Genomic DNA, 23659 nt, shown 5'->3' with positions numbered 1-23659 from the left:
ATCTCCGCAAGCAATCCTCGCGCGCACCCAACTTTTTCGTTGCATGGTAACGAACGGAAGGAAGGACACACGACATATTTAAACCCACCTATCTCGTTCTCCAAAATCCACGTTTTTCTGCAAAAACCTCCATTCTTAACCTTTCACTATTGCCTTTTTTCAAAAGGGTGAAAAGGAAAAAATTGCTAAAATCACTGAAAATTACTGTTTTCGTCATTCTCTGTCAACTTTAGAGTGCCGTTGTGATTACAGTTCTTCTTGAAATACTTTGAAACTTTGCATGCTTATCAAACAAAATTTGGACACGAGTCTTGAAACACCCTGTATATATAAAACACCAACATAAAAAAATTTACGGCGATTTAGTATTGGATGCGCACGCAACGTCCGCTCAAAGTTTGCAAGTACGTGCGAAAGGTGAGAATTTTGCTCATTCGTGATTTCCAACAAATTCTGCTTTGCCACGACAGTTTAATGTCATTATATATGAATTTAATTCCAACTTGATTGAGTATTAAGTGGCATATTCAGTCAGTGATCGACCGATATGCTTACCTAAACACAAGGAATTGTTTTTAAAGGAAAAATTTCGAAATCGTTGAAACTTCCTCCTTACATAAATTTATAATGAAGATATCAGTTTATATTTCGACTTTATAAAGTACCCTGACATTATAATCAAAAAGAGATGATATTTGACCAAAACCCATAATCATGGGTAGAGTGGACCGCTGCCAGTGTTTCTCTGCTCTCTTTCCCAAACAAAAGGAAATGATATTAATTTGATTGACCGTTCTCAAATGCAAAATGATACCAAGAATGAAATCGGTCGCTCGCTTTTCCCATTCATTTACAATTGTAATAGATTAAGAAGAACTACCCGAAGGCAGTTAGGTTCTCGGCAATAAAGATTCAATAAACTTCAGCTAATTCACTAACTACCACCCTTATCCCGAACGCAACCCAAAGAGATTTTTACAGCATCTGATTGATGTAATCAATCGAAACTTATTACAATTCGTAAGCCGTGAATGAATGGGAAAAGCGAGCAATATGAGAAAAGCTCGGAAGCGGGAGCTCTGCTTTTAGAGGTACGTATCGAGAATTTGACTCGGACTGAACATTTTCTATGTCAAAAATTTTCAAAGTTTTCTTGGAAACTACTTTTGTTCATGTTTCATACTACCCTGATCATTATGAGCCGAAAATATTTTTTTCGGTTTTCGAAGTCCGCACCTACCCTTCGATTTTGGACTCGAGGGTACCCCTTTGTCATGCGATCTCGGAAGGCAGGCCTCCCCTTCGCAATACGAGCTTGGAAGCGGGAGCTCTGCTTTCAGAGGTACGACGTATCTAGAATGACTCGAATTGAAAATGTTCTAAGTCAAAAATTTTCAAAGTTTTCTTGGAAACTACTTTTGTTTATGTTTCATGCTACCCTGATCATTATGAGCTAAAAATATTTTTTTCGGTTTTCGAAGTTCGATATACGATTTTGGACTCGAGGGTTCCCCTTTGTAATGCAATCTCGGAAGGCAGGCCTCCCCTTCGCAATACGAGCTCGGAAGCGGGACCTCTGCTTTCAGAGGTACGTATCGAGAATGACTCGGACCGAAAATTAAAAAATTTTCAAAGTTTTTTTTCGGTTTTCAAAGTCCGCACCTACCTTTCGATATACGATTGTTTACTTGAGGGTTCCCCTTTGTAATGCGATCTCGGAAGGCAGGCCTCCCTTCGCAATACGAGCTCGGAAGCGGGAGCTTTGCTTTCAGAGGTACGTATCTGGTATCGAACATGACTCGGACCGAAAATTTTCTAAGTCAAAATTTTTCAAAGTTTTTCTGGAAATTACTTTTGTTCATGTTTCATGCTACTTTGATCATTCTGAGCCGAAAATAAATTTTTCGGTTTTTTGAAGTCCGTATACCTACATGCAGAAGGTTGTGGATGTGATACTGATTGGTTTCATATACTAATTATAGAAAACGTGATATTTGGCCCACAGATATGAAGGAAAATACGCGAATTTGGTCCTCAGATTTAAAGGAAAATGCGATTTGTCGCGGCAAAAGTGAAAAATCGTGATACCGCACATGCTGCAATTTCCTTTTTCCTTACCCTCGAAATTCAGGCATTGGCGTGAAGCGCCAAAAAATTTAGGCCAAAAAATATTTAGAATTTGGCCCCCCCCCCCCCCCCCCCCCCCCAACTTTATTGAAAGGACAACATAATAGAAGAGTAATACAATATTTTTCTGAGATCAAAATGTCAATAAGTTCCGCGCCGTCTATTGTCCTTTGAACCCGCTAGTATATGGACACGTTCATTGAAGTTTGAGAATATTGGTAAATTTCTAAAATAGCGTTTTCGACGATAGTGGCTTAATTTTAGCATCTATTAATCTAGCGTGTTCATAAGTTCTGAACATTAGCCACGTGACCCATACTCCCATATGCACTGCTCAGAAATAAAATGTAGTGCTTTTAGGCACTATAATGTAAAAAATGTCACATTTTTGTGACATTGTTTACCATAGCTGCCCAATTATCATTCCTTGGTCTGAAATATAGTAGATTAGGTCAATCTAACAATTATGATACAACATTGGTTAAAGGGCACGGATCGAACGGCTTTAAGGCAATATTTCGTAAACTTTGTCACACTCAGAATACGAGACCTCTTTTCTACTGTGAGGTGTCCTCAAAACCCTTTCAACTCATTATTTGATGGTTCTTCTGCCAATCATAGCCCTAAAATATGTTGTTTTGAAAAGTTAGCTAATACATGCACTTGGTTATTGGGAAATGATGGAAATTCTGTCACATTATATAATGGAATTTGAAATTCTGGGTGAATTTCCGAAATCATTTATGTCTGATTTTGGTGTGGAAGGCGGGAAAACTCTATATAAGGACGATACACGGATACAGTGGATTCAAGTATAGGGCAGTTGTTGTAAACATCCTCACAAAATGATACGACATCGTAAATAGGTTACATTTTGCGGGAAAACTCTATATAAGGACGATACACGGATACAGTTGATTCAAGTATAGGGCAGTTGATGTAAACATCGTCACAAAATGATACGACATCATAAATAGGTTAAATTTGGAAGCAATGATTATAGAATGAAATAGTCTGTGATTAACATATTACATACATTATAAAATGGGCAGGGGTTTTTATATTTCCTGTATCTCTGTATTAATCATTTCGGACTGTAATTAGGACTGTTCACGTGAAAGAAATTGTATCTAAATTTTACAATGACGTACTCGTATGTGACGAAATTTACATTTCTTGACCCTATTTTGAAGAACCATACCTCGGTTAGAATTCAATGTTCTTCCAGGAATTATAGGTTGGTTATTGTTTAGCAAAATAGAACTCAAGTTTAACAATGCTGAGTTTAATTTTACTAAGTTACTGAAATGTGACGAAATTTACTGTTCCTGCCCCAACAGTATAATTTCAATGTGATGAAAAATTGGCATGGGTTTCTACATTTCTTGTATAAATCCATTCCGACTATAATAAGGACTATTGGTAGGAAATAAAATCTATCTAAATTTTAAAATTACGTATGTGACAAAATTTACATTTCTTGCCCCTATTTTAAAGAACCATACCTCAGTTAAAATTCAATTTTCTTCCAGGAATTATTGGTTGGTTATTTTTCAGCAAATCAGAACCCAAGTTTAACAATGCTGAGTTTGATATCACTAATTTACCGAAATGTGACGAAATTTACTTTTCCTGCCCCAACAGTATAATTTCAATGTGATGAAAAATGGGCATGGGTTTCTATATTTCCTGTATAAATCCATTCTAGCTATAATAAGGTCAGTTGATATGAAAGAAAATCTATCTAACTAATGCTATGGCTGATGTGACGAAATTTACATTTCTTGCCCCTATTTTGAAGAATCATACCTCAATTAGTATATAATGTTACTTTATCACCATCACTATGTCGATAAATTAGTTATTTTGCCAACACGGAGCAAATAAAGTTATAATATTTTTTTTGTGACGAAATTTACAAATTTTTACCCTGTTCAGGTGTTGAAATTTTGCCAATGTTAACATATCACTGCCATATAATAATTTATATGACCGGCGTATGGTTGAAATATTGTTAATTGATCCATAGTACGTAATATAGGGTGTCTAAGTTGGTATACTAATATTTACTCAATTTCACACATGTTGAGATATCATACAAATTTATGTGACTAAATTTACCTATTTCTGCCTTCTGTATTTGTATTTGCCTATAACAATGAAATATGTGAACAATTCCAAACACATTCAGCTCACAATATAATGTTAGACTATTCGGCATTTCTTGTCAGGATGTCATAAACATCCCTCATATAAATTTCTTAAATGTGTGACGGAGTTTACATGGTGCTACCATTTAACGAAAAAAGTAGCTAAATATGTAGATAATAGTCATATGCAACTATCCTATAAATTTGAAATTCGAAAATTTGGTCAAACACGGCAATAAGGGGTCCATATAAACTCTGTCACATTTTTATAGTGTGACAAAGTTTACAACTCACTGCCGGCCGCATTTAAGCGATATCTTATCGTCTGATAAAGATATCGTTATGCGACAAAGTTTATCTAGAGGATGAAACGATTATCCTAACCATTAAGGGTTTATATAGTTTTATAGTGTGACACATTTTACATCATCGTGCCATTTAGTAGGGTCACTAATATTTACCAATATCCTCAAACTTCAATGAACGTGTCCATATAGTAGCAACAAATGATAAAACTAAGTAAGTAAATTTGATAATAAATTTTTGAACTTAAAAAGGTTCAATTCTATACTGCGGTTGGCTGCTGTAATGTAATATATTGAGTGTTGAGTATTGAGATGCTTATATTATATGCTATTGTTTTAGTAACAATAAATAGTACTAGTAGGTTTTCGCAACAAAAAAATGTAAAAATAAAAATTGTACGTTGAACTTAAAACTGTTCTGTATTGCGGTCGGCTGCTGTAATGTAATATATTGAGTGTTGAGTATTGAGATGCTTATATTATATGCTATTGTTTTAGTAACAATAAATAGTACTAGTACTAGTAGGTTTTCGTAACAAAAAAATGTAAAAACAAAAATTGTACGTTGAACTTAAAACTGTTCTGTATTGCGGTCGGCTGCTGTAATGTAATATATTGAGTGTTGAGTATTGAGATGCTTATATTATATGCTATTGTTTTAGTAACAATAAATAGTACTAGTAGGTTTTTGTAACAAAAAAATGTAAAAATAAAAATTGTACGTTGAACTTAAAACTGTTCTGTATTGCGGTCGGTTGCTGCAAATGTAATATATTGAGTATTGAGTATTGAGATGCTTATATTATATGCTATTGTTTTAGTGACAATAAATAGTAGGTTTTCGTAAAAATAAAATGTAAAAATAAAAATTGTACGTTGAACTTAAAACTATTAAAGACTGCAGTTAATATAAATGACTCCGGGTTCGAGCTAACCTCATCAATACGCTAGGGAGTAAGGGAGGGAGCCGTACTAGGATAATTGATTGATAATTATTAATGTTCACGTCTAGCTACTTGATTGATTAAGATTTACTTAGGACTGTAACCTTGAGGTTAGTATTTGTGACATCATTTAATTACTTATACTTGATTCTAAGCCATGTGCCAAACGGCCATTCCTAATGCTAAGGGTTACAAAATAAAGACACTAAAATTGTTGGTTAAAGTAACCCGTAGAATAAATACGGGAGACACTATTAGTTACAGAGAGTGGACTACAATGAATAATATACATCAATATCTTTCCTAACTCATAACTAACTTACAACTAACTTATAACTAACTTATAACTAACTTTATGACAGTCACTCATATGAGAGCTGGCAATACAGATCGGGATTGTGGTGCTGAACTCTGCTATATTCTGTGCATCAAAAGATGTATATAGTCGCGTGGGTGATCATGTGACCCACGTGCTTGAATGATCATGTGACAATGATTTGTGATAATGTACTTGAAGCGGCTGACAAGGTACGTGATACATTGATAGTGGTAATATCTTGCAGCTCTCCGCGTCGAAGAAGCTGCTCGAACGCCTGTACCAGGGCTGTCAATGTCCGTGAGGTAGTTGAGCCGCTTCAGTTGTGACTAGAAGATAAGGATAAGGATCTTGATTTTGATAGTTACCTAGTAACAGCCGTTACCAGCTGTCACACAATGGTAGAACTATAGGTCTTCTTAAGTGGGCCAGGGTGCATTTGTAGGGTGCTATAGTGAGCGAGAAGCTATACATGTGTGATGTGATAACAAATTTCAATAAATAGGTGTGATGAGTGGATGAGTACACTAAGTTCACTTGTCACACCGTGTTGCATTTTAAAGAGCTTGACGGGCCGCCCCATTGGAAGAGCTCCTATGCGGGCAAGAGATAAAGGCTTAGATGACATATTGACTATCTTGCGGGTGACCTGACAACTATGGATGATCCGTGTGGCATGTCATGTAATGTTGATACCGTAATATTACAGCAGAGTTCACCAACGTACCCAAGATAAGAGTTAAACTTAGTAATGGTAATCAAGGATATAAATTAATATCATCCGACATCCATACAATTATACTACATTACCACAATTGGTGAATAAAGAATCTAAATGAAAATGAATCATATTACCGTTTCAGCGCGTTTTTTGATTTGTAGGTTTAGAACCTACCAGTTGCTCTAACCAAAGCCCTCTCGCTTGCAGTAGCGCGCGACCGCAGTACGCGTATACACATGGCTATATGTAACCTACCAGGACGCGCGACGAGTTGGACTCGTCGACGGTCCACGGGTCCAATATACGGAACAAATATTTTACAAGTATCACCCGTTAATTTTTGATGTCTGAATGCGCAAAAAATAGTGAAGCAATCTAGGTGAGAAATAGTCATGGAATCTAGGTATGCGCTCGATTCGAACGTCACGTTAACCCTTGTTATACAGTGGGGTGACATATGTTTTCGTCACTTCTGATAATGACAATACAAACAGCTCTTTTATTCAAATTTCTGATTGTTTCTGAATAGACTCAGTGAAGACAGATTCTAATGGAAATAAATAGCTGAATAACGTATCGACATTTCTACGTCATACTCATATTCTGAAATAGTATTAATTCAATTATAACGATCAATATTCACATTAAAAATTTGACGACGAAATTTATTTCAAACAAAATATATAACTGTAAAATAGTTATCAACCGTAAATAGTTTTTAACGAAATCGGAGCAAATATGAACATAAAACTGACAACATTTATCAAATAGGGCTCATCTGAAAATTAACGAATAGCGTGACGTTATACAGGAGATAAAAGATTAAAAGAGATAAAAGAATTAAACGAGAATATTACTATTTACACGTCACTCAACTAAAAACTGTGTTAGATTGTTCAACTCTGTTTTATCGTTGAGTGTTGGTTTATTTTCAACTAAAAATCGGGCTTCTTTAATCTTTCTGTTGATGAGTGATGTTCCTCTATCTACGATTTGAAGTTTAAGTTTTGGGGGGCCTTTGTGCTGAGGGTGACTTTCCCTGTAGTGCTTTGCTAGTGGCTTATCTTCGTAAGATTTTGCTGTTGGATTTGCCGCACTACGGTAATGCTCGTCGAACCTGCACTTGATCGGTCTGTATGTTTCCCCACCATAGTTCTCGGTACAATTGTCTACTTCGCGCGCAAGTGATGTGGTAGACGGTATTAGTTGTGGTGCATTCTCCATCGGTTAAAGCTGCGCATGTTCTGCAGTTTGATGTTGTACAGGATTTCTTGTCAAGGGGTCTGGAGTCTGTAAGGAGATCCTTCAGTTTCCGTCCAGGTTTCTCGACAATTTTGATGGGGAGTCCACTATGTCTGACAGCATCTCTGTATTTGCGACTAGTAGCTTCGTTGACATAGGGTAGTTTAAACTTCAAATCGTAGATAGAGGAACATCACTCATCAACAGAAAGATTAAAGAAGCCCGATTTTTAGTTGAAAATAAACCAACACTCAACGATAAAACAGAGTTGAACAATCTAACACAGTTTTTAGTTGAGTGACGTGTAAATAGTAATATTCTCGTTTAATTCTTTTATCTCTTTTAATCTTTTATCTCCTGTATAACGTCACGCTATTCGTTAATTTTCAGATGAGCCCTATTTGATAAATGTTGTCAGTTTTATGTTCATATTTGCTCCGATTTCGTTAAAAACTATTTACGGTTGATAACTATTTTACAGTTATATATTTTGTTTGAAATGAATTTCGTCGTCAAATTTTTAATGTGAATATTGATCGTTATAATTGAATTAATACTATTTCAGAATATGAGTATGACGTAGAAATGTCGATACGTTATTCAGCTACCTTAGGTGCAAAAAATTTCGTCGCGAAAAAAACTATTCCGAAATATTTCGTCCGAAAAATTTCGTCAATTGCTCACAAAACTTTTCGTCTGCGAAAAATTTCGTCCTATTTTGTCAAATTTAGACATTTAGGAAACCAATAAAACAAATATTTCAAAATAAATTAATCAAAAATTACTTCTAAATCAGAACAGTCGGAGCTACTATCGTTAGAAATTTGGTAGTAGACAACCTTATCAACTTTGTCCGGGGAATTTCTGACTACTACTCCTTCATTAATAGCTTTGTCCAATCAACTGCTCGCTGCTTCTGCTCCTGATACTGTAGCGTGGTTGGAAGAATTGCTGTCTACCTTCGCTCCTGCCTCCATTTCATCAGCTTTATCCGAAGAGTTGTTTTCTGCGTCCTCTTCTGCTCCAACAATTCTAACAGGTGTTTTATAGTTGCTCTCTATGTGATCTTTAAGCCTCTCGAGTACTGCGAATTTTTTCGCCCCAGAGATTTTGAACGACGCATTCAGTAGTATTTCAAGACCTTTCAAGGCTGTCAAACTTTTATGCAATTTAACATCATAAACAGATACATCGACTTTCCCGCCTAACTTTATGAAGAAATGAACATGCCTGCTTATTTCTCTCGGAAAGTGTCCCACCACTTCTCCAGCTGCTGATTTATCTTTCGTGTTATTGATCTTAATAACAGCTACCGTAAAAGGGTCGTCATTGTTATCTTTATCCAGTTGAACTTTGGTCTTTGAGCTTGCCGCTAAGATCCGGCTTCGGCCATGTCGATTTCATGTAAACATGAAAGCCACGACTGGCTATAACAGTTTTTAAAACAGCTTCTACTGACATGAACTTGAACGTAAACAATTGCTGGTGTGAAAAGGCGGAATTGTGAGCCGGAATGGATCATAGACACCTACAACTTTCTATCAACTAGAAAAGACGACATAATTAAAGGGTTTTCCAAAGCAGGAATAACCGATGCCGCCTCTGAAAACTTTGTCAGTGAAAGCTGGATCCATTCGCGGATTTAATGTAGAATTAGATGGCGAGAAATGTTATGATATTACGATATTATGATCGTATGATCATTTTGGTATGAAATGTTTCAATTCTTATACTGTATGAAATATGAATCATTCCAAATTAGATTATTAACTGAAGTTGAATTAATTCGTATGTACTCAATTTTAACTTTCAAAATTTAATGATGCAAAAAAATACCAAAAAAGTAGGCATCCCAAATATTTCGTCGTTAAAAAATTTCGTCGACGAAAAATTTAATGCCGGAAAATTTCGTCCGCGTTTTGAGTTTAGCTGAAATTTTTCGGCATTAAATTTTTTGCATCTAAGGTATTTATTTCCATTAGAATCTGTCTTCACTGAGTCTATTCAGAAACAATCAGAAATTTGAATAAAAGAACTATCAAATCATGAGACTCAAAAACACTACACGAATCCACCAGAATACAAACAGCGTTAAACTAACAATTTTCATTAAACCATAACTCCGCTTCCGGACCACCGATTTACAAAATTCAAAAATGGGTGTTTAGAGAAAATTCTGCACTTTTCTCGGACAGTAGAAATTAAGTTCATTCGTGCTTCAGAAGAGACTGGCAGGCCCATAAATAAGGGGTTTGATCACGATAATGATACTATTTATGAAGGAGCACATGTTTTAATAGCAAGCGACGAACTTTTCTCTACTTCAATATTACCATGAATTTTAAAACGGAATATCTTTGTACTGCATCGTTCGATTTCGATAAAATTGATAAGGTAACAAGACCAAATGTTTCTCAGTTGATTAAAATAAATACTGTTAGAGTCGTTAATCTCCAGCCAGAGATAGCATAAGTTTACCATGCTAAGTTGGATATTGTGAACACTTCCCCATTCCTCAATTTTTATTGTATCACGCGGTGACCCCCACTGCCGCTTCACTATAGTACACTATAGTACTGTAGCGTCTTCGACGCTACAGGGGGAGCCGCGCACTTCGTGCGCGGCGGGTCATACAACGTATGACAAAATTTTTAGTGGAGTCATAGATATGACATCGCCACAAAATTTACTACAGATACGCCAAAGGGTATGGGCCTTGTATTAGACAAATTCTCCAGACTCGTGATTACACTCACTGCTAACAATATCACGTGACGTGCACGCAAACTCGCGCGCTAAAATGCGCGCATTCAGAAGTGACGAAAACATATGTCACCCCACTGTACCTTATATACCTTGACCCGTATACCTTGACCTTCACCTAACCATGTGCTTTCGCGCCACTGCGGGCGCGCTTGTTTCACAAGTCAAGGCGGGCGCGCGCTACTGCAAGCGCAAGGGCTCTGGATAGAGCAAACCTTGACCCGCCGCGCACGAGTGCGCGGCTCCCCTGTATCGTAGAAACTCTACAGGGGTTTTTACTATAGTGAAATGACCGTTGGGGTCACAACGTGATACAAAGCTTTGCTACATCAACTCAATTTAATTCAATCCAATTCAAGTCAACATCTGTATACGGCACAACAATTCTTACTTGGGGACCTCAGGCTAACATGTTCATAAACATAAAGATTAGGCGGAATGACAGGATGAGCGCGGCCCAGTAAAACAATCCATATTTATGATGCAATCGGATTTGACGGATGTTACTCGTCTAAATTTCATCGAAGTAGCGCGCGCCGCGCTTTCTTCTCGAAATGTTATGGCCCGATGGCAAGTTCTACGAAGTAGCGTGCGCCAGGCCAAATCATTAACAATGGTCAAAATCGGATCAGAAATGTTTTATACTTGCTCTAATCAGAGCCTTCTTGCTTGCAGTAGCGCGCGACCGCCGAAGGCGGCAAAGAGGCGGCAATTGTATATTCTACTTGTGAAACTAGCGCGTCACGTATACACATTACATAGCTATGTGAAGTTCTATACTCATCTTTGCTTAATATTTAACCCTTTTCAATTTAGGACTATGAATTTTACAACAGATTGACAGTATCTGGTAACATTCTACTAGTTTGCAGTTTGACAGTGACATCACTTCCCATTGACAGTTGAATTGGAGTCTTCTTAAAACCAGGTTTAAATATCAAACTTCAGATTATATAGGGGGGAGTTAGTATCCATACATTGGCCTTAATAGCTCAGTCACTGAGTGCCCAATTGAGTAATTTGTCAAATCAAAAAATATTCGTGTTTAATTTTTGAGGGTTCATTTCGCATTTATTTGATACTTTAGATAACCAGATCGAGCCAAATTTTATTGAATTGTTTTTGGCCATTCGAAACACGTTTGTCCTGAAAAAATGAGAGTTGCAGCTTCTCAGATTATTTACTTTGGTTACTTTGGTGTGCTTCATAGAATCCTCTATCGGGTCATCAGAGTTGCTAACCACCCAGACAGCAAGGTCACTGCCTTTACTGCACTCCAATCCAGTAACGAGTTTCGACAGCTGTATCCTGCCACAGAGGCTCATCCGGGAATGATTTCACAAAGGTCCGTAAGCATTTCTTTAAAGTGCAGGGGGTCTTCGATAGTATGCATGTTTGGTGGGATTTAGTTCCACAATCGAGGTCCGATAATTGCAAACGAATTGTCTTTAAGCGTTTGGTTGGGCTGACTGCTAGATTTCTTCAGAGTGGGGATAACTGCCTTTTGGCCATGTCGGAGTGTCGCGGAGAACTGGATGTTGACATCATTTGGGCACTTGCCGTGCAGCACTTCCCACATGTGGATAATGGTATATTGTTCTCTCCTCCGTTGCAATGACATCAAATTTAAGGCCTTCAGTCTCTGCCAGTATTTTAGATGCTGCTGGCCATCTATTCTTGTTGTGAATGTGTGCTGAATCCCTTCTAGTTGTTGGACTTCCGCACTCTTGGAAATATTTCATAATGAGCAACAGTACTCAAGGTGAGTTTTGATGAGAGATTTGTAAAGGGTCACCATGGTGAATCTTTGTTCCTAGATGACCGATGATGATGAAAATCTTAAAATAACTGGCTACAATGAGCATTTTATTAACAATAAATAGTTTAGATCAAAACTTCAATTTCCAACAGACTAATAATTTTAAATACCTACCTAACAAATTTACACTCCGTTAAAACGTTATAAAACATCAGTAATTTAATAATAATAATAATTACAACTTTTATAAACCGCCTTATAGCTAAATCATATAACTCGATATAATTTAATCCTGGAGATAAACTCCAGTGCTTTCTAAAGCGGCTCTTACATTAACTGAGCTTAGTTTAATTGAAAATTAGACATGACAAGTTCATTTTACCTATGTAAATGCAAAATCAATCAAATGCTAGAGAAAAGAAGTATGTTTTAAGTTTGGTCTTGAAAGATGTAACTGACTCAGCTGATCTTATGTCGTATGGCAAGGAATTAAATACTTTAACTGCACAGTGACTAAAAGCTTTCTCTGTGTTTACATAGTTAGGAGAGGGCGGAAAACTAAGGTAAAAATAATTATTATCAAGACGTACATTTTTAAAACTTTGCTGCCTAGGAGATATCAACTCTTTTAAGTAAGGAGGAGCTATATTATTTAAACACTTGTAGGCAAGTAGGGCAATCTTAAAATCTATTCTAAATCTAACTGGTAGAAAATGAACTTTCTTAAGTAGTGGAGTAGTGTGTGCCTTTCTTCCTCTCCCGAAAATAAATCTTACAGCAGAATTTTGCACCTTAATTTAGTACAAAATTAAAGATCTTAACAATTTCTACACTTCAAAATACTAGAATAAATGTTCATAGAACACAATATTTGACTTTACCAGTCACTTGACGTTTCAAAATGAAACTGAGGTTAAAGATGCAGTTACAAAAGGCCACTGGTTCTCAATGGTTACTGAGACAAACTTTTTCCAAAATAAAAGTTATAAAGCAGTCCATATCTGCTTTTCTGTGAACTAAACAGCTCAAATAGAAAAACTCATTCCCTTGTTATTACAACAATATTTAATTTAAAGGTGTGACCGAGATACGAAGCATAACGAGTTTATTCATTACGTGTGATCAGGTGATTGGCTTACCTAATCACGTGATAAGGTGACCCCGTTAACCACACCATTAAACATTATGGGAATCGTTAATGTTGCCCAGTAAAGGTGTGGTGTCACTGTGTCACAAAATCACCCAGTCAATTTTGTTAAAAGATACACTAGCATTGTTCTAAGAGGACAATATAATATAATGTGTTTTAATATTGAATGGGCATGGTCTAAAATATTCTAATTTTCAAATTTTAGGGACAGATTCGGGAATCCTCAAACAGTATGTCATCTGCAAAGCAACAACTTTCAAATATGAAACACGGCGGTGGTATAAGACCTAAGGTATGGATACTGACTTTAGGCCCCCCCCCTGTAAATGTTGAGAAATTTGATGAATATTGTAATGTTAAAGTACTTAATTTTGATGTTAAATAGGTACATTCTATAGCATCTCTGTTTGACTTTTTTTTAATCCACTCAAATCTATCATGTTACTATTTCAGGATTGATTGCAGCTTTAGTCTTGACACTGCCCCTACATATGCTACAAAGAACACTATAGTGCACTAGTATCTTGTTAATTTGAAGTTCATTCGATTGATTTGGATTGTATGTATAGTAATTCAGATAGTATAGTGAGCTTCAAGTTAAATAGTATGGTACAGCTTCAAGTTAAATAGTATGGTACATTTCAACACTACTATATAACAAATAATTTGAGTTCAGGGATGGCAAGTAACAATGTACCCGAGAGGGTGTCGATACGAAAAAAACGTGGAGTCAAGACGAGTCCCCCTAAGGATTCATCTTCTGATAATGTCCCAGTGCCAGAGGAAAAGTACTGCCAATGTGATGTTTACATGTCAGAAGAACTATCAGTTGAATGTGAAGCTTGCCAATTATTTTGGCACCTGAGTTGTGTTGGTTTATCTGGCCTTAAAAACGAGATGTTACTGAATCTAACAAACTGGAAGTGCCCATACTGTTTTGTGGCGCCTCATACCTCAGCTGACACTAAGGAAAACGGGGCTGTCAGGGCTATTATTAAAGAGGAACTCCAACATTTGACCCCAGCCCTGACTAACTCGATTAAGGAAGCTATTAAAGGAAGCGCAGAGAAAACAGTTGATAAAGCTGTTCGTCTCTATTCTGAGGTAACAGCACAAACCCAGAAGAAGGTTCTCGATGACATGAGTCGTGAACAAGCTTCTGAAACTGTTATTTCGGAAGTGCAAATGAAGATGCACACTGATACATTTGAGCGAAACAAACGAAAACTCAATCTGTGTGTGCTCAAAGTTCCAGAGAGCAAAAAGACTACCTCTAAGCAACGCCAGGAGGACGACTCCAAGTTCTGCAGGGAGACCCTAAAGATTAAGAAGGACGACATGATAAGTTGCCATCGCTCTGGCAAGCTTGATGCTGACAAGCCAGATCACCGTCGCCCGCTCATCATCCAGACACGAGATGAAGAGTCAGTAAATTTCTACGCTGACCATGGTAAGGGCTGGAAAGAGTCAACTTATTGGATCAACTTGGACCTCTGCAAGGCAGACAGAGATATTCGTTTTTTAGCCAGAAAGGAGAGGAAGAAGAGGCAGGAGGAAGCGAAGAAAAGAGAGACAGAGAAGACGAAGGAGGAAGCAAAGAAAAGAGAGCCAACGAAGACAGAGGACAAAGCGGAGGCCGCAGTGCCCAGCCGTTAAATATTTTTTATACCAATGCTAACGGCCTATTTAATAAAATTGATGAACTAAAATGTATTTTATCAATGTATAAATCTATTGAGGTAATTTGTGTAACAGAAACTCATTTTAGTAGTGATATATTAGATGCCGAAATTTATATTGAAGGATTTAGTATGTTTAGAAAAGATAGAGATTTTAGAATTGACAATTCCACTGGCAGTATAAGTGGTGGAGGAGGCTCTATAATTTATGTTAAAAACTGTTGTAATGCTTCACTAGTGAACTCTTTTTTAAAGGCACCGGATTCTTTAGCTGTTAATATCAACACATCAGGTGGACTGATTAGTATTTGTTGTATTTACAGATCCACTTCATTGAATTTAGAACAGAATAATGCGTTAATATCTTGTATCAAGAGCATCTGTAGTGAAAGGAATGATTTTGAAACACTCCTTTTAGGAGATTTTAATTTACCAAATGTTTTATGGGAAACTGGTAGCATAAATAGTAATATTGTTAGCAAGAACCAGTTTTTAGTTACTCAACAGAAATTCATGGATGTTTTCAATGACAGTGGTTTAACTTGGTATTTCACCAACGAGACAACTAGAAGACGGCTTGTGAAGGATACTCTCCAGGAGAGTCTTCTTGATCAGGTCCTGTATACAAATGATGCTCTTGTCAACGGTTGTAAGATCGTTTCTCCGCTTGGTAAGAGTGATCATGTTGGGATACTTGTCGAACTAGTTGTTTCGCCGGATACTAGCAAATGTTTAAAAGAGAAGATTATCAAACCTATATGGGGTAAGATTTCCTCTGAAGAGTTATTAAATTTTAGTTTGAAAAATATCGACTGGGATTATAGTTCTACCAATGATGTTCAAGATATGTGGGCTGAATTACATGGTAAACTGGAGACTGTTGCTGCAGCTGTTCCGACTGCTTCGGTTTATCTTGACAACAGACCTGTCAAGTTGCCATGGAGTACATCTGCACTTAAACGAATGAGGAAGAATAAAGATAAAGCATGGGCTGAGTTTGATATTAATCCATCTGATGTTAATTTTAGTTATGCAAGTAGCAAACAACATACTTATGAAGTAGCAGAAATTAAAGCTAAAGTTAATTATGAAAAGAAAATTACATCTAATCTAAAGCAGAATTGTAAGTCTTTTTACTCTTATTTACGAAATAAACGTCAAATTAAATCAAGTGTGGTTTCTTTAGATAGAGGAGATGGTACGCGCACAGATAGTTCAACTGAGTCAGCTGAGGTACTCGCAAGTGCCTTTAGCTCTGTTTTTGTGCGTGAACCACCTGGCCCTCTCCCTAAAACTGAGAATTTAAGACCTGACAATGAGAGTATTGATGATATGGAAGTCAGCAGTTCTGATATAAAAAAGCAACTTTTAAAGCTTAACATTTTTAAGAGTTCTGGTCCGGATGGTGTTCATCCGAAGTTGTTGAAATCGCTAGCTTATGACAACAATTTTGTTGAAGCATTAACTAAATTATTTCAAAAGTGTTCAGATACAGGATCTTTACCTGCAGTGTGGAAATCTGCATCTGTTGTAGCATTGTTTAAAAAGGGTATTAAATCGGACCCCTTAAATTATAGACCAGTTTCATTAACGTGTATTTTGTGCAAAGTGTATGAAAAGTTGGTGAGAGCACATGTATTAAATTTTCTAGAACATCGAATTTCGAAGCATCAGCATGGATTTGTTAAGGGTAAATCGTGTTTATCTAATCTTTTAGAGACATTTGATGACATTCTTGACATTTTAGATGAAGGTGCCCCGGTTGATCTTCTATACTTTGATTTTAGTAAGGCATTCGACACAGTCCCCCACTTTAGACTTCTGTCTAAATTGGAAGGCTTTGGTGTCAAAGGAAAGGTTTTAGATGTTATTAAAGATTTTCTGACAGACAGGACTATGAGGGTTTCTGTAGAAGGACAATGGTCCGAGGTTAAACATGTTTTATCTGGTGTTCCTCAGGGGTCAGTTCTAGGCCCTCTCCTATTCATTCTGTATATTAATGATTGCCTGACCTTGTAAAAAATAAGATAAAGTTATTTGCTGATGATCTTAAATTAATTGGTAATGCAGCTAACCACGGTAGTGTTGCTGAAGATATCGAAGAATTAGAAGTTTGGGAAAGTATTTGGCTTTTACAATTTAATCCTGCCAAGTGCAAAGTAGTGCACATTAATTTTAACAAACAATCCTATTTAAATTATAAGGTAAATGGTATAGAACTTGAAGTATCTGCACAGGAAAAAGATTTGGGGGTTATTACCCATAGCTCCCTGCTTTGGAACGAACAGATCAAAGCATGTATCGCTAAGGCAAATCGTATGATTTGTTGGATTGTAAGGAATCTAGTTATTAGAGAAAAGGTTGTTATGATTGCTATATATAAAGCTATAATAAGACCTCATCTTGAGTATTGTGTCCAATTGTGGAATCCACCTGCGGCTCATGGAAGTTGGGGGACTGTTTTTGGAGCTGGAGAGCGTCCAGAGGCGGTTTACCGTCTGATTGATGAGGTGGGTACTCTTCCTTACAGCCGTAGACTGGAAATCCTCAATTTGACAACGCTGGCAGAGCGGCGAATACGTGGGGACCTTATTGAAGCTTTAAGATTATTAATGGTATGACTGATTATGGTTCAGACTTGTTCAGACCAAGCAGATCAGGTCTTAATCTGGTTTCATCAATAGATGTAGTAAAAGTGTGACAAAGGTCAAGAATATCCAGAAGTCTTTTCTCCCGGAGCGAGTTATTCCATATTGGAACAAACTCCCTCCGGACGTCAAGAACTCTGTGACAGTTTTAGGTTTTAAAATTAAATTAGAAGGATATAAGATAGATATGATTTCTAAAAGTATTACAAATGATTGCTTTTTTTGGAATGTTTCTAATGAAGTTTTAGTAAGAATTGAGGGAGCCAGTTATGTCAGTAATAAAGAGAAACATAACAATTATCTTTGGTTCCATCCTTATGTGGCAAAGAAGCGTTTTATAAATCTTTATTCCACTGGGAAGTTTTTAAAATAGGATAATGTTTTTTGATGAAATTGTTTTTAATATTGTATTTGATAATTAATTAATGTTGGTGGGGAAATATTTATTATATATTTTTTCACACAGTGCGATGATAGTTTGTAGACATGTGTGATGATGTGATGTCATAAATTTTACTTTACTTTACTTTACTTTACACCACTGTATATGGTTATGTGAACACCATCATCTTTAATGAACAATTTTCACTGATACTACACCTACATATAGATAAGCAGCACTGTATAGTTCAGCAGTGCTGAATCTTTCAACTTTTTGGATTGCAATTTATGCTGCTACTAGAAATGAGACAATGGAATTCCCCAGTTCACTGATCAATGATTATCATTGATTCTACACTTACATAAATAGTTATTGAGTGCACAGATAATGGCACAGATAATGGTCACGAGATGTGTTACGACTCTACGTCCAAGTGGTGGATGATACACCACTGTATGATGTAATGGGTACACACCGTTACAATTAATGAGCAATTATCATTGATACTACAATACATACAGTTAGACAGACAATATTGTGTAGTTCAACAGTGTTGTTGCAGGTAATTTGTTTTAATATTGTTTTGGGCTCCCTTTAAGTGCATCTTATAGGCTGAGTTCATTATTTATGAACTTCTTTTAAACATTCAAAAACGTTTTGACTGTTGTTACAATTTAAATATTAAAACAAATAATCATTAAGGCTGACCTTTTCCTGTTAACCTTTCTTCCGTAATGAAACCCGTATCCATGGTTAGTTCTTATCAAAGGCCAAGCTCTAAAGTGTTTCATCGATTATCCTATTAACATTTTATACTCACTGATCCTTATTATTTCCAAATTATTTCAGATTTGGCTGTACGGAATTGTGCTCAATAACCAGGACTCTACGTCCAAGTGGTGGATGATACATTTGTTGATTTTGGAAAACGATCAACTGAACCACAGCAGAACGGTGAAACATTTGTTGATTTTGGAAAACGATCAGCTGAACCCCAGCAGAATGGTGAAACATTTGTTGATTTTGGAAAACGATCAGCTGAACCCCAGCAGAACGGGAAAACGATCAGCTGAACCCCAGCAGAACGGTGAAACATTTGTTGATTTTGGAAAACGATCAGCTGAACCCCAGCAGAACGGTGAAACATTTGTTGATTTTGGAAACGATCAGCTGAACCACAGCAGAACGGTGAAACATTTTGTTGATTTTGGAAAACGATCAGCTGAACCCCAGCAGAACGGTAAATGAACAATTTTCACTGATACTACACCTACATATAGATAAGCAGCACTGTATAGTTCAGCAGTGTTGAATCTTTCAACTTTTGGATTGCAATTTATGCTGCTACTAGAAATGAGACAATGGAATTCCCCAGTTCACTGATCAATGATTATCATTGATACTACACTTACATAAATAGTTATTGAGTGCACAGATAATGGCACAGATAATGGTCACGAGATGTGTTAAGACTCTACGTCCAAGTGGTGGATGATACACCACTGTATGATGTAATGGGTACACACCGTTACAATTAATGAGCAATTATCATTGATACTACAACTACATACAGTTAGACAGACAATATTGTGTAGTTCAACAGTGTTGTTGCAGGTAATTTGTTTTAATATTTGTTTTGGGCTCCCTTTAAGTGCATCTTATAGGCTGAGTTCATTATTTATGACTTCTTTTAACATTCAAAAACGTTTTGACTGTTGTTACAATTTAAATATTAAAACAAATAATCATTAAGGCTGACCTTTTCCTGTTAACCTTTCTTCCGTAATGAAAACCCGTATCCATGGTTAGTTCTTATCAAAGGCCAAGCTCTAAAGTGTTTCATCGATTATCCTATTAACATTTATACTCCACTGATCTTATTATTTCCAAATTATTTCAGTTTTGGCTGTACGGATTTGTGCTCAATAACCAGGACTCTACGTCCAAGTGGTGGATGATACATTTGTTGATTTTGGAAAACGATCAACTGAACCACAGCAGAACGGTGAAAACATTTGTTGATTTTGGAAAACGATCAGCTGAACCCAGCAGAATGGTGAAACATTTGTTGATTTTGGGAAAACGATCAGCTGAACCCCCGCAGAACGGGAAAACGATCAGCTGAACCCCAGCAGAACGGTGAAACATTTGTTGATTTTGGAAAACGATCAAGCTGAACCCCAGCAGAACGGTGAAACATTTGTTGATTTTGGAAAACGATCAGCTGAACCACAGCAGAACGGTGAAACATTTGTTGATTTTGGAAAACGATCAGCTGAACCCCAGCAGAACGGTAAATGAACAATTTTCACTGATCTACACCTACATATAGATAAGCAGCACTGTATAGTTCAGCAGTGTTGAATCTTTCAACTTTTTGGATTGCAATTTATGCTGCTACTAGAAATGAGACAATGGGGAATTCCCCAGTTCACTGATCAATGATTATCATTGATACTACACTTACATAAATAGTTATAGATGTGCACAGATAATGGCACAGATAATGGTCACGAGATGTTTTAAGACTCTACGTCCAAGTGGTGGATGATACACCACTGTACTGATGTAATGGTACACACCGTTACAATTAATGAGCAATTATCATTGATACTACAACTACATACAGTTAGACTAGACAATATTGTGTAGTTCAACAGTGTTGTTGCAGGTAATTTGTTTAATATTTGTTTTTTCGCTTCCTTTAAGTGCATCTTATAGGCTGATTTCATTATTAAGGAACTTCTTTTAACATTCAAAAACGTTTTGTTACAATTTAAATATTAAAACAAATAATCATTAAGGCTGACCTTTTCCTGTTAACTTTTCTTCCTTAATAAAACCCTCTTATCAAGGGCCAAGCTCTAAAGTGTTTCATCGATTATCCTATCAACATTTGCATTTTACACTCCACTGCATCTTATTATTTCCAAATTCTTTCAGTTTTGGGACGTGTTCAAACCTGGTTGGTGGTTTTGTTTCATTTTTCCCACTCATTACTTCTGGCCCCCAGATTGAAATCTGTAACATTTTAAGAAAAACTGAAACTACTGACAAAAACTAGACCCTTTGACTGAGGGCACCCTTGAATCAGAATTTTTGTAACATATTCAGGTCCTGAGATATAGCAGTTTAGTTGGGGGCCCTGGATATTGAATTTTGTAACACATTTCTATGTTACACTTTTTCAATGGGTTTTTAGAGAAGCTTCTTGATAGTTTTTCAAGTTCAGACCAGTTTTTCCAGGTCACAAAGGATTCCATCAACCATATTCTTGACCAAATTTTGTACTTGGGCCCAAAACATTGAATTTTGTAACATATTTATGTTTTCACTGCCAAGGTCATATCTGGAATGTTCAATATATTCTTGTATTGGTAACATGGTTTTTAGACTCTCATACAGAATTGTAAAGCAATCCTTATTCGTATAATTTGATAAAATGGCTGCGGAACTTGAATTATGTAACATTAGAAAGTAAATGTATAGAGGGGGGGGGTGTCACGTCCGTCTATGTCCGCTTGTCTCATAGAATCCAAAAAGGACAGGACATAGGCGGACATAGGCGGACATAGGCGGACATAGACGGACATAGGCGGACATAGGCGGACATAGACGGACATAGGCGGACATAGGCGGACATAGGCGGACATAGGCGGACATTAATGGACACCTAAATTGCTAAATAAAATGTTCAATTTTTGCTGTTATAGGGGGGATCATGTTTTTTGTCCGTTCGGAACCCTATATTTTCAAAACGGACAAAAAATAAAGCGGACAAAAACGGACAAAAATGGACAAAAACGGACAAAAATGAAAATAACATTTAGATGCTTCCTCCTCCTACTCTTCCTCCTCCTCCCCCTGGGTCTTCCTGATCTTCCTCAGTCCTTTTCCTCCTCCCCTCCTCAGTCCTCCTCCTACTCCTCCTCCTCGTCCTCAGTCCTCCTCATCAGTCCTCAACAGTCCTTCTCCTCAGTCCTCCCCAGTCCTCCTCCTCCTCCTGAGTCCTCCTCCTGGGTCCTCCTCATGGGTCCTCCTCCTCCTCTTCATCCTCCTCCTCTTCCTCCTCAATACTCAGTCCTCCTCAGTCCTCCTCCTCATCCTTCTCCTCAGTCCTCCATCCTCCTCCTCAGTCCTCCCCCAGTCCCCCTCCTCCTCCTCCTATTCAGTCCTCCTCCTCCTAGCCTCCTCCTCCTTATCAGTCCTCCTCAGTCCTCCTCCTCCTCCTAAGTCCTCCTCCTCCTCCTCCTCTTCCCTCTCAGTCATCCTCCTCAGCCATCCTCCTCAGTCCTCCTCAGTCCTCCTCTTCCCCAGTCCTCTCCCAGTCCCCCTCCTTCTCCTCCTCCTATTCAGTCCTCCTCCTCCTCCTCCTCCTCCTCAGTTCTCCTCAGTCCTCCTTCTCATTTCTCCTAAGTCCTCCTCCTGAGTCCTCCTCCTCTTCCTTCTGAGTCCTCCTCCTCCTCCCTCTCAGTCATCCTCCTCAGTCATCCTCCTCAGCCATCCTCCCCAGCCATCCTCCTCAGCCATCCTCCTCAGTACTGCTCAGTCCTCCTCCTTCTCAGTCATCGTCAGTCCTCCTCCTCAGTCCTCCTCAGTCCTCCTCCTCCTCCTGGGTCATCCTCCTCCTCCTCCTCCTGGGTCCTCCTGGGTCTTCCTGATCCTCCCCAGTCCTCTTCCTCCTCCCCTCCTCAGTCCTCCTCCTACTTCTCCTCCTCGTCCTCAGTCCTCCTCATCAGTCCTCAACAGTTCTCCTCCTCCCCAGTCCGCCTCCTCCTCCTGGGGCCTTTTCCTGGGTCCTCCTCCTGGGTCCTCCTCCTCCTGGGTCCTCCTCCTCCTGGGTCCTCCTTCTCCTCCTCAGTCCTTCTCCTCCTCCTCCTCAGTCCTCTTCCTCCTCTTCCTCCTCCTCCTCCCTCTCAGTCATCCTCCTCAGCCATCCTCCTCAGCCATCCTCCTCAGTCCTCCTCTTTCTCAGTCCTCCTCAGTCCTCCTCCTGAGTCCTCTTCCTCCTTGTAAGACCTTGTAAGATGTTGTAAGACCTTGTAAGACCTTGTAAGACCTTGTAAGACCTTGTAAGACCTTGTAAGCTACTCCTCCTCCTCGTCCTCAGTCCTCCTCATCAGTCCTCAACAGTCCTTCTCCTCAGTCCTCCCCAGTCCTCCTCCTCCTCCTGAGTCCTCCTCTTGGGTCCTCCTCCTGGGTCCTCCTCCTCCTCTTCCTCCTCAATACTCAGTCCTCCTCAGTCCTCCTCCTCATCCTTCTCCTCAGTCCTCCATCCCCTCCTCAGTCCTCCCCCAGTCCCCCTCCTCCTCCTCCTATTCAGTCCTCCTCCTCCTCCTCCTCCTTATCAGTCCTCCTCAGTCCTCCTCCTCCTCCTGAGTCCTCCTCCTCCTCCTCCTCTTCCCTCTCAGTCATCCTCCTCAGCCATCCTCCTCAGTCCTCCTCAGTCCTCCTCCTCCTGGGTCCTCCTCCT

General features: G+C 38.2%; 2 protein-coding genes across 3 annotated transcripts in view; both read left to right on the top strand.

The window, feature by feature from the left end:
• The window catches only part of LOC134822402 (GTP-binding protein 128up-like), a 78693-nt gene that overhangs the window by 33830 nt on the left and 21204 nt on the right, over positions 1-23659 (top strand). The gene's annotated exons all lie outside the window — the stretch shown is intronic.
• LOC134822401 (uncharacterized) overlaps positions 11563-23659 on the top strand; it is a 66831-nt gene continuing 54734 nt past the window's right edge. For both annotated transcript variants that reach the window (XM_063833447.1, XM_063833445.1), the window contains exons 1-3: positions 11563-12330; positions 13683-13769; positions 13931-14148. The gene's annotated coding sequence lies outside the window, so the exon portion shown is untranslated. The remainder of the gene's footprint in view (positions 12331-13682; positions 13770-13930; positions 14149-23659) is intronic.

The sequence above is a fragment of the Bolinopsis microptera genome, chromosome 10, assembly GCF_026151205.1.
Source record: "Bolinopsis microptera isolate Bmic1 chromosome 10, MBARI_Bmic_1.0, whole genome shotgun sequence".
Lineage (NCBI taxonomy): Eukaryota > Metazoa > Ctenophora > Tentaculata > Lobata > Bolinopsidae > Bolinopsis > Bolinopsis microptera.
This window is presented reverse-complemented; position numbering and strand designations above follow the sequence as displayed.